The sequence below is a fragment of the Lissotriton vulgaris genome, chromosome 5 (assembly GCF_964263255.1).
Source record: "Lissotriton vulgaris chromosome 5, aLisVul1.2, whole genome shotgun sequence".
NCBI classification, from domain to species: domain Eukaryota; kingdom Metazoa; phylum Chordata; class Amphibia; order Caudata; family Salamandridae; genus Lissotriton; species Lissotriton vulgaris.
In genome coordinates this window covers 463,470,756-463,483,124 of record NC_141693.1, presented here as the reverse complement: position 1 = coordinate 463,483,124, position 12,369 = coordinate 463,470,756, and positions in this window count along the sequence as shown.

The following is a 12,369-nucleotide window of genomic DNA, read 5'->3' as shown; positions in this document are numbered from 1 at the left end:
TGTAAGCGCGCGCTGACTGCTAGCGCAGTGTTTACTCAACCACTCCTGAGGCGAAAAGCCGGAGCTTCGACAGGGACCACTGTAATTTCAAAAATCTTGTGTACTACTTGTATTTTATTTCACTCACCCTTGGCCTCTGCTTTGTTTGACCAACACCCCGCTCAGCCGATTTTGGCGCTGCTGCAGGCGAGTGTTTGGAGAATTATTCGCCACACCTGGCACAGCGGACACGCCCGTTCACGCTGGCCACGCCCCCTTTCCTCTTCTATGTAAGCTGCGCTGACTGCTAGCGCAGTGTTTACTCAACCACTCCTGAGGCGAAAAGCCGGGAGCTTCGACAGGGACCACTGTAATTTTAAAAATTTTGTGTACTACTTGTATTTTATTTCACTCACCCTTGGCCTCTGCTTTGTTTGACCAACACCCCGCTCAGCCGATTTTGGCGCTGCTGCAGGCGAGTGTTTGGAGAATTATTTGCCACACCTGGCACAGTGGACACGCTCATTCACGCTTGCCACGCCCCCTTTCCTCTTCTATGTAAGCGCGCGCTGACTGCTAGCGCAGTGTTTACTCAACCACTCCTGAGGCGAAAAGCCGGGAGCTTCGACAGGGACCACTGTAATTTTAAAAATCTTGTGTACTACTTGTATTTTATTTCACTCACCCTTGGCCTCTGCTTTGTTTGACCAACACCCCGCTCAGCCGATTTTGGCGCTGCTGCAGGCGAGTGTTTGGAGAATTATTCGACACACCTGGCACAGCGGACACGCCCATTCACGCTGGCCACGCCCCCTTTCCTTCCTCACCTCTACCTATATAATATGCTCACCCACTGGAAGCGCAGCGGGCGCGACGATTGCGCGCCGAAGGCGCGCTTAAGGCAAGCTCGTCTGCGCTCGTCCGCGCCAAGACTGCGCCAGAGACCAGCCACCCTGACTCGGGTCAGTCATATCTGATTCCTAAATCGACCTTTCTCACTTATACTTCTGAACAACTACGGAACTTGAACCGTTTAACACAAGTGTTGCACCCCTTACCTCAGCTACTTTATTCTGATCTTAAGATAGGGCCTTACAAATGCCCATGCTGCACCTCCCCTATGCAACCCTCTATCCCCATTTCCTAAGGTTCTAGGAGCACTTATCAATGTCCGTTCAGTCTCTAAACACAAAGTTGAAATTCTGGAATTTATCGAGTTACATCACATAGACCTCCTATTCCTCACCGAAACATGGGGTGATGACTCCTCAGGCCCAGATTTTAAAGCAGCCATTCCTGAAAATTACTGTGTCTTTAGACTCGATAGGAAGAAACGTAAGGGTGGAGGAATAGCCATAATATATAAAAACCACTTCAAAGTCAAATTTCTCGACTTAAATGATAGCACCTGCGAGGCTGCTTCTTTTTCCATCACTATTTCCGATATCCAATCATTTTCAGGCATCCTACTCTATCGCCCTCCGGGGTCTAGATCGAAATTTCTAAATAACCTTAACAATTTAATCGAGCTCTCCGCAGGAACATCACATTTCAACATACTGGGCGATTTTAATTTTTATCTTGAGGCCTTATTCGACCCTGACACCTTGACGCTAACTAATGATCTAGCTGCTGTCGGCCTACAGCAAATTGTCATGCAGCCCACTCATATAGCCGGTCATACTCTTGACGGGCTATTTAATAGTAATCCTCATATGACTTTATCAAACGTGATCCCTCTCCTATGGACGGACCATTCAGCAGTCTGTTTTTCCTTAAAACTGACTTCTCTGCCATCTCACCCACCATCCCACTCTCCTACTACGACAAGGAACTGGAAAAATGTCGAACCTTTCAGCTTTGCTGCTCGACAGTATTACTACCACTGAACAGGATCCCTCTCTAGCTTCTGTCAACTATTTGAACAGCCTAAACAAGGCTTGTCATACCCTAGCGCCCCCTAAAACCTGCCATCACACCAGACTTTCCCCTTCAGCCCCATGGTTCACAGAATCCCTTCGACTGCAGCGGCAACAGTGTAGAAACCTCGAGAGACGCTGGCGTCGCCACTATAACGAATCAGAAAGAACCACCTACAAAAGTGCTCTCTCGATATACAAAGACCTTATTACAATGGAAAAATCATCCTACTACACTTCTCAGATCACCCAGGCAAAAAACTCAGCTAAAGAACTATTTCAGGTAGTTACTCATCTTTCCAACCCACCTTCCCCCAGCTTCCAAGGAACTCAATCCCTTTGCGACTCTCTCGCAATTTTTTTCAAGGAAAAAGTCACTAATATTTTCTCAGCCTTTTCCCTTGTACCCCCCATTACCTCAACCAATTCCCCTTCCAATAATGATACACCTTCCCTTTCGTTCTTCGAAGCTGTTACGGAGTAACAAGTTCACCGACTTATTCTGGGTACAAAATCAGGATCACCTCTAGATCCTTGTCCCCCTGCCATCCTCAACCAATTCCTGAAGCTATCTCTCCTATCTTAACGTCCATTTGCAATTCCATGTTTACAACCGGTATCTACCCTTCAGTATGGAAAGAGGCTATTATTAAGCCGCTTCTAAAAAAAACTACCCTCGATCCCCTTCTCCCTGCCAGCTACCGTCCCATCGCCTGCCTCCCCTTTCCAGCAAAGATCTTCGAAAAGGCGATGAACCTGCAATTATCTAACTTTATAGACAAAAATAATTTATTAGACGAGACTCAATTCGGCTTCAGACGGGGTCACGGAACTGAAACCGCGCTACTCAAAGCAGCAGACGAAATCAGAACAACCCTGGATAAGGGAGGAGCTGCGGTACTGATATTGCTAGGTCTTTCAGCAGCTTTCGACACGGTCGATCATGTCACTCTGATCGACCGTGTCTCAGCGATAGGAGTCAAGAACAAAGCAAAAGACCTTCTGGCATCCTTCCTAGCTGATCGTCATCAAACTATCAAGATGGCCAACTTCACTTCCCAAACGTTCACTTCCCCTGCGGTGTTCCCCAGGGCTCCTCGCTAAGTCCGACACTTTTTAACATTTATGTTTCGGACTTAGCGAGGGTAATAAAATCTTACGGAATTGCCCTGACAACCTATGCTGTTGACACCCAACTTGTGCTTTCTGTACACAACAACGGGACATCAGTGGCTGCAAACTTTCAAATGGGAATGAAGGCCATCAGCTCCTGGATGTCATCTAACTGTCTCAAGCTAAACTCTGACAAAACAGAGGTGATGACATTCGGGAGGTTGGACCCCACTTGGTCCTCTCACTGGTGGCCTTCGGAGCTAGGAGATTCACCTCAACCAGTCACCAAGGTTCGCAACCTTGGAGTCATATTTGATGACAAATTGACATTTCAGCATCATGTCAATTCAGTGGTCTCCTCATCTTTTTACGTCTTAAAAAGAATCAAAAAACTGCTCCCTTACCTTCCATCATCGGCCGTCAAAACTTTGGTTAGCACATTGGTTTTTTCAAAAACCGATTATTGTAATGCTCTTCTATTGAACGCTCAGAAAAAAGTTATTAATCAACTCCAATTAGTCCAGAACGCCTCGGCCAGAGTCCTTTTAAACATTCCCAAATCCAAATCCATTTCCCCCCACATCCATCAACTACATTGGCTCCCGGTCAGGAGCCGAATAATGTTTAAGGCCCTGTGTATCACTTACAAGGCAGTCAACGACGTGGGCCCTCAGTTCCTTAGAGCAGCTTTCTGCCCGCTTGATCACCCGAGAACTCTCCGTTCCTCATCGGCACATATGCTGAAAGTCCTTCGAACAAAAAAGGTTAACTGGGGTGACAGGTGTTTCACTATCTCTTCATCCAAACTCTGGAACACACTGCCTTTCCACATCAAAACCGCCCCAACTCTCCTTAGTTTCAGGAAGAAACTGAAAACATGGCTCTTCCCAGTATAACTTATCACCTCAGCGATGGTTCTGTAATTTAGCGCCGAGACACCCCCGGGTATTTGCGCACTCTAAAAATGGCTCAAACATAAACATAAACATATGCAGGGCAGGACAGATGATGTGTGCTAACCGAAGTGTCTGCCTTATGGTGTGTATTTGGTTTGGTTCTCTTGTTTACCTTAGATGATTACTACATAACAGAAAATATGGACCTATATATAAGCCGGTATGACAGTGAAAGTGCTGTACGCAAGAAACTCCACCACACCGCCGGACCTCAGGGTTGTCGGTTGAAGGGCTGTGTTGATCCGACAGAGTGAACGGATTATATGCATGTTGCGGCCGGCCCCTGGGGTTGTAGGCCATATGCTGTGTAAGTCCAGGAGTGTACAATAAAGGTCCTTTTAAAAAAAAATAAAGCTCTTTTCAGAGCTACCCTATACTTTCATTATGTACGTGATTTGTACTAGGTAACCCTTTTTTCTTCTTGATGATTCTCGTGAGACACTCGTGAGAGGCTCCCAAGATCCAGGTGCACAGTCCTGTACGTCCACTGCAAATGGGCAGTGTTAGCTTCTCTATGCTTGTGAGCATCTGGCGAAAGCGTACTTTCATAATGGACTTTGCATTTTGATTGAATATATCCTATATGTATAATTTATATGCATCAGATTTTCACTACCCTTCTTTTTTTAATACGATCGAGTGAGACTCTTCCAAGTTAGTAAAATTACGTTAGAGGAAGAATTTACATTTTCCTTCATTACTATACTTATTGCTTACAATCCCCACTAATAGACTATAGGGAGAGACTGGCCTCTCTGCTGAGACCTTGAAGATAACTAGTGTGTAGAGTAGGATATTCACATCTTTCCAGAGCCTCAGTAGTAAGCAAAGGAGGGTGGGGCTGGTACTCACCTCACATGTATGACCTCACTATTCTATACTAAGTATGATAAGTACTTGTGTCCCGATGGACGTTGGAACAGACACTTAGGGGGTGATTAGGATGGCGGGTGGATCGCCACCGCCGGCCAGGGGGTGGCGATCCGCCCGCCATCGTACAGTGATTTACCCCCGTTATATTATAATGGTAGGGGTATCGTGGCAGACGCAAAGTGCGTTCGCTGCTTTTCAACCTGTCGGCAATCGTTCCGATTGCCGGCTGGGCAGACTTGGGCCACAAAATGGTGGCGGTGTCAAGCAGGCACCACCATCCATATTATGATGAGTGCGGGGGAAGGCCTTTCCATGGCAGTGATGCCGCTATGGAAATGTTGGCGGGGATGTGCTTTGGGGGCCTGTTGCAGGCCCCCGGGAGGGTGCCCTTGCGGGGTACCCTTGGTACACCCCTTCATTTTCCATGCACAAGGTGGCTGGCACCACGCGGTCCCTGCCACGTTGTGCATGGATATGCACACCATGGCACTTTGGCATTGCAGCAGGCACTGCTTGCTGCAGCACCCGCCGCAATGTTAAACATGTGGAATGCACCCGCCAGGGTGGCAGTCGCATCCTAATTAACAGTGCGGGACCGCTGCACATCTGGTGGCCGGTCCCAGCACCGCAAGGAAGTTCTTAGTAGCACAGTTCTCTAATGTTGTGTTTTAACATAGACACACATTTGTGGTTTCATAATATGATGAAGGCTAGTAAATTGCAGATTATGGGAGGGGATGTGGCTTGCCGAGCTAAGATGTCGGTCGCACCTTGAGTGCGCTCCCGGTCCTCTCCGCCATCCCCTCGATATCCGCCCAAGGAGAGAGCCCTTCAGCTATCTTTTCGCCACTGGGTGCCCGTCATGAACCTGGCCGCAACCTTTGCTGTCGATTTCCATCGGAGGGAGGCCTTTACGAGGCAGATCGTGTGATCGGCAGGCCTCGGCCCCTAAGATGGCGGCACGCCCTAGCTGATCGGTGAGCTTCGCAGCTCTTTGACCTATTGAGCTCCGTGGCGGCCGGTGCGGAGAGGTGGTACTGAAGGGCGCTTTCCGTGACAGAAGAGGTCTGGTGGTGCGCTGCGTGCCCGGAGCGTTGCAGGACCCCCCTGGGGCACTCGTCTGCAGATACGTGGTTGAGGGCCCGTCCGGGCCTAATGATCGGCCCGGCTGGTGCGGTGGGAGCCGTTGGGCGAGCCCTCCTCACCGGAGATCACTGCCATCATCTCCTGGGGTCCCCGCGGCAGGAAGCACCCTTCGGCCGCTGTTTTCGTGCGGCGGAGATGGCTGGCCGCGTGGTGGCGGCCTAAGCGGCGAGGAATCCTATGTTCAACTGGGAACGGTGTCGGAGCCACCTAAGCCCCCCTCGGTCTGTGCCCGTGTGCACTGTCGCTGGAGCCAGCTGCCGGAGGAGAGGCCCAAGATCCAGGGGGCCAGTGCTGCATTGCACCACTTTTGGCTGTAAGTCCCGGTCACGGGAGGGGTTCCCGTGGTCGTTGGGAGGGGGCCCCCTCTGCAGGCGCTGGTGGCCCGACACGGGGGGAGCTACACCCTCATGTTTTTCTTCCCCTCTGGGCCTTGTGGGTCCTGACTCAGGCGAAGCTTGATCTATGTGTCGGAGCCCCTCTGGCCGGGGGTGACGCGGTGGTGTCGGCTGCTTCTTCGAGCAAAGGCGGGGTCCCTGGGCCTACACTCCTCTTGCTCAACCAGTGACACTGCGCCACCCGCTCGGCCTTACGGGTGGTGCCTTAAGGCCAGGGGTGATCGGCCGCGTGTATCAGGCAGCGGGGGGTCCTGCCCCTGGGCCATCCTCCATCCTGGCCTATAGCAGAGCTTGAGAGAAGGGTACTGACACTTGGCATCTTCCCTGGCAGCTTGCCTGAATCCTATCCTCAGGGACGGGGCCTGATCTTGTGTGGCCGTCCTCTCGACTCCCTGGTTCGTCGTGGGCTCAGGAGACCGGGAGGTGTCGGCTGCTTCATCGGGCAGCAGTGGTGACCCTGCGGCAGGCCCTGGACCCACCGGGCCTACGACTTTTTGGGCTCATCCTGATACTGGGATCGGTGCCTTCCTTTCTGGGCGAGTGCAGCAAGGACAAGGGGTGCTCGGCCGCGTTTATCAAGCAGTGTGAAGGCCTCCCTTTGAGATCCCCCCGGTGAACTGCATCTGGCGGCCTATCCGGCGACCTGCCTTCGCCTTTAGGCCTCATCCTCCATCACGACACTGCCTCCCGTTGAGATCCCCCCGGTGAACTGCATCTGGTTGTCTCCCCGGCGACCTGCCTTTAGGCCTCATCCTCCACCGCCACACTGCGTGTCTCCACATCATCCCCCTTGGTCAGGCTGCAGACTGTTACCAGGGGCGGCTGCCTCTGCCTTGGGTCGCCAGTCATCATCAGCCCCGGCCTCCTGGGCGGTCCGGTGGCCCCCTGTGACATCCGTGCCTCGAGTCTCTTGAAGGGGTCCTTCCCCCTGCCGCGCGGGGCGCCACCATGGGCCAGAACGGACCAGGTAAGACCCTGGCTACCCAGACCAAAATGGATCGCTTCACAACCACGGACAATGGGGCTACGGGGGGGGGGGCGCTGCCGAAAGGGATGCACCACCGGCTTCAGACCTATCCACCATCCTGCAAGCCATCCATACCTTGCAGTCCTCAGTGGAGGGGAAGACTATGGAGGTCCGAATGGACATGAGCTTCATCCGCCAGGACCTCCGAAATGCCACGGCACAAATCACAGACACTGAATCCCGAATATCATTAGTGGAAGATGATGTTTAACAACTTAAGGGGCAGGTGGAACACCTCCAGGCACACACCCAGGAGCTGCACCGGAGGGCCGAGGATGCTGAAAACAGATCGCACTGCAACAACCTCCACCTGGTGGGGTTCCCGGAGGGGGCAGAGCAAGGCTGCCCGCTGAATTCATTGAAAAATGGCTGAGATCCTGGCTCCCAGAGGGCTCTCTCTCTCTCCTTGGTTCGGAACAGAAAGAGGACACCGATCCCTTGCCCCGAGGCCCCCGGCGGGGGCACCGCCACGTCCGATCATAATGAGAATCCTCAATTATAAAGATCACATCTCCATCTTGGCCGAGGCCCCCAAGCATCAACGCCTCCCCTACGAAAATCACTCGATCCTGGTCTTTCCAGACTACACTCGGGAAGTCCAGGGTCAACGCCGCTTGTTTGGAGAGGTCAGAAGCTCAGAGCCCTCAATATCCAGTATCGCCTCCTCTTCCCAGCATGCCTGCGGGTGGTGTTTGCCAACAAAACCTTGTTCTTTTACTCTCCAGCAGAAGCATGGGTCCTAGGCCACGGAGGAGTGTCCCATTCGGCCTTATGATCAGATTCCTCTCCAGGACGGTGGGGTGGATCTGCCCGATCGCACTGGTTTGCCAGACCCAGTGCGCAGCGCAACCGCTCATGTAGGCGCCGTGGGCATAGGAGTGCCCGCTCTGACTCTCCGTTGAATCCCTCCCAAATGACTGGGCCTCCCCGGGAGGGCCTCCAGATGGTGCGACGTTCCGGCTCATCTGGCCACCTGGGCCCTGAGGGGTCCTCAACAGCCTCCTCCATGCCTGATCTTCCAGACACTGACCTTTCTCATAGCCCAACACTGCTCAGTGGCCCAGTCTGAGTCTGCCTCTGCCCGCCGGGCCTGGCTCCGCGGCCAGAGGCACGGGCCGGCCTACTCTGTTCTCTCTCTTCTTGGACTGGTTTATGGACATCCTGTCGTGAGGAGGGGTCCTCCACGCCTTGGTCGATCCCAAGCGCTGTAGTTTGGTTCCGTACTGTTGTTACTGTTAGGGCGACAGATGCTTCTGTTCCTGAAGTATCGGGTGGGAGTAGGGCGAAGGGGGGGACCATTGTCCCATGGGTTTTACTTTTGGTTTCTTGTTGTCCTTTTGTTTCACCACACCAGCACTCACAGGATGCCCCGTCTCTGACATTGAGAGACATGATTCATGCTGTCAGTTTTCCATTGGCCAGGTTGCTTACATACATGGCAATACGGTATTTTGATATTAGAGGAAGGGGTTTGGGACCCACCCCCCTCTGAGGATTTTTGGGGCCATGTTGTGGATTTCTCTTTAGATTTATCCCCACCTTTCTCTTGTGGTTTGGTAGAATCTTTCTTCTGGTCACCACCCTGATGTTTAGGCCTAACCCTGGTTCTGACCCATTTGTCTGTTTTCTTACCCAATTCTTGGGGAGAGGTCAGATCAGAGTCCACCAGGTGCTGGTGTAGAAGCTGGTTTTGACAATTATTAAGGATCTGCTCCCTCATAATCAAATTATACAATCCTGTATAGTCTTGTACTTTGCTGCCCAGTAACCAGCCCTCCAGAGCCTTAGTAGCACAATCTACAAAATCAGTCCAGTCCTGAGTCTGTGACTTCTGGGTGTCTCTGAACAGAAACCTGTACTGCTCAGTGGTTAAGCCAAACCCATCTATCAGAGCACTCTTCAGAACTTAATAGTTGTCAGCATCCTCTTCTCTAACAGTGAGGAGCTTGTCTCTACCTTTGTCTGCAAAGAAGAGCCACAAAATTGCTGCCCACTGACTCTGGGGTACCTGCTGTACTTTGCAGGCCCTCTCCAAAGCAGTTATCCACTTGTGGATGTCATCCCCAATCTAGGGAGGGACTATTTTGTTCAGGTTTCTATGGCCATGAGACCTATCCCTACCTCTTGGGTTGTTGCTACCACCAGTGGTTTCTAGCCCACACAATTTCTTCTCTACCTCAAGAGCTATGGTCTCTTTTGCAAGGGCAAATTCTTGCCTCTTGATCCTAAGCTTGGCCTCTTTCATCCTAGTTTTATGCTGTCTTCTCTGAGGTGAAGGTATTCTCCTTAGAGCAGAGGCATTGGACCCTACTGATGAGTCAGAATGTTCAGACTCACTGGAAAGTGATCTGGGTCTTCTGTGCTCACCATTAGGCCTACTTGGGGGTCTGGATTGGATCCTTCCTCCTACAGTCCCATGTAGTCCTAAGTTTCCCCATGTAGGCGCCGTGGGCATAGGAGTGCCCGCTCTGACTCTCCGTTGAATCCCTCCCAAATGACTGGGCCTCCCCGGGAGGGCCTCCAGACGGTGCGATGTTCCGGCTCATCTGGCCACCTGGGCCCTGAGGGGTCCTCAACAGCCTCCTCCATGCCTGATCTTCCAGACACTGACCTTTCTCATAGCCCAACACTGCTCAGTGGCCCAGTCTGAGTCTGCCTCTGCCCGCCGGGCCTGGCTCCGCGGCCAGAGGCACGGGCCGGCCTACTCTGTTCTCTCTCTTCTTGGACTGGTTTATGGACATCCTGTCGTGAGGAGGGGTCCTCCACGCCTTGGTCGATCCCAAGCGCTGTAGTTTGGTTCCATACTGTTGTTACTGTTAGGGCGACAGATGCTTCTGTTCCTGAAGTATCGGGTGGGGGTAGGGCAAAGGGGGGGCCGTTGTCCCATGGGTTTTACTTTTGGTTTCTTGTTGTCCTTTTGTTTCACCACACCAGCACTCACAGGACGCCCCGTCTCTGGCATTGAGAGACATGATTCATGCTGTCAGTTTTCCATTGGCCAGGTTGCTTACATACATAGCAATACGGTATTTTGATATTAGAGGAAGGGGTTTGGGACCCACCCCCCTCTGAGGATTTTTGGGGCCATGTTGTGGATTTCTCTTTAGATTTATCCCCACCTTTCTCTTGTGGTTTGGTAGAATCTTTCTTCTGGTCACCACCCTGATGTTTAGGCCTAACCCTGGTTCTGACCCATTTGTCTGTTTTCTTACCCAATTCTTGGGGAGAGGTCAGATCAGAGTCCACCAGGTGCTGGTGTAGAAGCTGGTTTTGACAATTATTAAGGATCTGCTCCCTCATAATCAAATTATACAATCCTGTATAGTCTTGTACTTTGCTGCCCAGTAACCAGCCCTCCAGAGCCTTAGTAGCACAATCTACAAAATCAGTCCAGTCCTGAGTCTGTGACTTCTGGGTGTCTCTGAACAGAAACCTGTACTGCTCAGTGGTTAAGCCAAACCCATCTATCAGAGCACTCTTCAGAACTTAATAGTTGTCAGCATCCTCTTCTCTAACAGTGAGGATCTTGTCTCTACCTTTGTCTGCAAAGAAGAGCCACAAAATTGCGGCCCACTGACTCTGGGGTACCTGCTGTACTTTGCAGGCCCTCTCCAAAGCAGTTATCCACTTGTGGATGTCATCCCCAATCTAGGGAGGGACTATTTTGTTCAGGTTTTTATGGCCATGAGACCTATCCCTACCTCTTGGGTTGTTGCTGCCACCAGTGGGTTCTAGCCCACACAATTTCTTCTCTACCTCAAGGGCTATGGTCTCTTTTGCAAGGGCAAATTCTTGCCTCTTGATCCTAAGCTTGGCCTCTTTCATCCTAGCTTTATGCTGTCTTCTCTGAGGTGAAGGTATTCTCCTTAGAGCAGAGGCATTGGACCCGACTGATGAGTCAGAATGTTCAGACTCACTGGAAAGTGATCTGGGTCTTCTGTGCTCACCATTAGGCCTACTTGGGGGTCTGGATTGGATCCTTCCTCCTACAGTCCCAGTTAGTCCTACGTTTCCCAGGTTCAGTTCATTAATCTCAACCTGGTTCAAATCCTCATCATCTTCAGAATCCAGTGGGGCTGGCCCAGTAGGATCCTCTTCAGTAGAGGGTTGGCCCCCTCTCTACTACCCTGGTTATCTGGATCTGATGTTTTTTCTAAGTCATCTTAACACTAAGATATCTACCAGGTGCTGAAAGGTTGGACTCTGTCCTTGTCTAAGCTTTCTGACTACACACAAGCTTCTCAATTCCTGAAAAGTGAATGTGTCATACTTAGTAGGCAGCCTTGGGCTGTCTTCCTGCAGGGGCTCACTGAGTCCTTCTCTCAAAGACATGGCTAGTGTGGTGTGGTGTGTGCAACTACCTACACTACTTGCTTTCCTACTAGAACTTCTCTAGGAGTTGTAGTTAGGGTGTGCTAAGCCCTTACCACCTACAACTGCTAAGTTCAGTAGAACTTATGTATTATAAGACTTGATTTATATGTACCTACAGGTACCTTAATGTGATCTTTCAAATTATATGTCAAGATTATTTGGTAAAACAAAGCAAGCTCTTATCCCATCTGCTGCACACCAATGTTAGAAGTTAGCTTGGCATATGATGTCCACTAGTTCTAGTGGGCACCTTGCACCAGTCTAATCAACCCTTATTGATGATGGTTGTAAAGTCAACCTTATAGAAAGCTATCCTAGTGGTAGCATGGACCAGCAGTTATCAGGCTAAGACTTCAAAGGCGATGTTAAGCAAGTTGTTTTACCAATTATAATCCCTTGAATACCAAATGAAAGGACACCACACAAGGTATATATCAAATATATGTGTATTTATTCTAAACACAACCCCTCTGCACTCTTTATGAGGTCAGAGGTAAAGAAAACCTTTAAACTAGGACACTTCGAGAGTCAAGACCCATGGGAATACCGGAGTTCTCGTGTTACCTCACCCAGAAAAAAACGGGTGC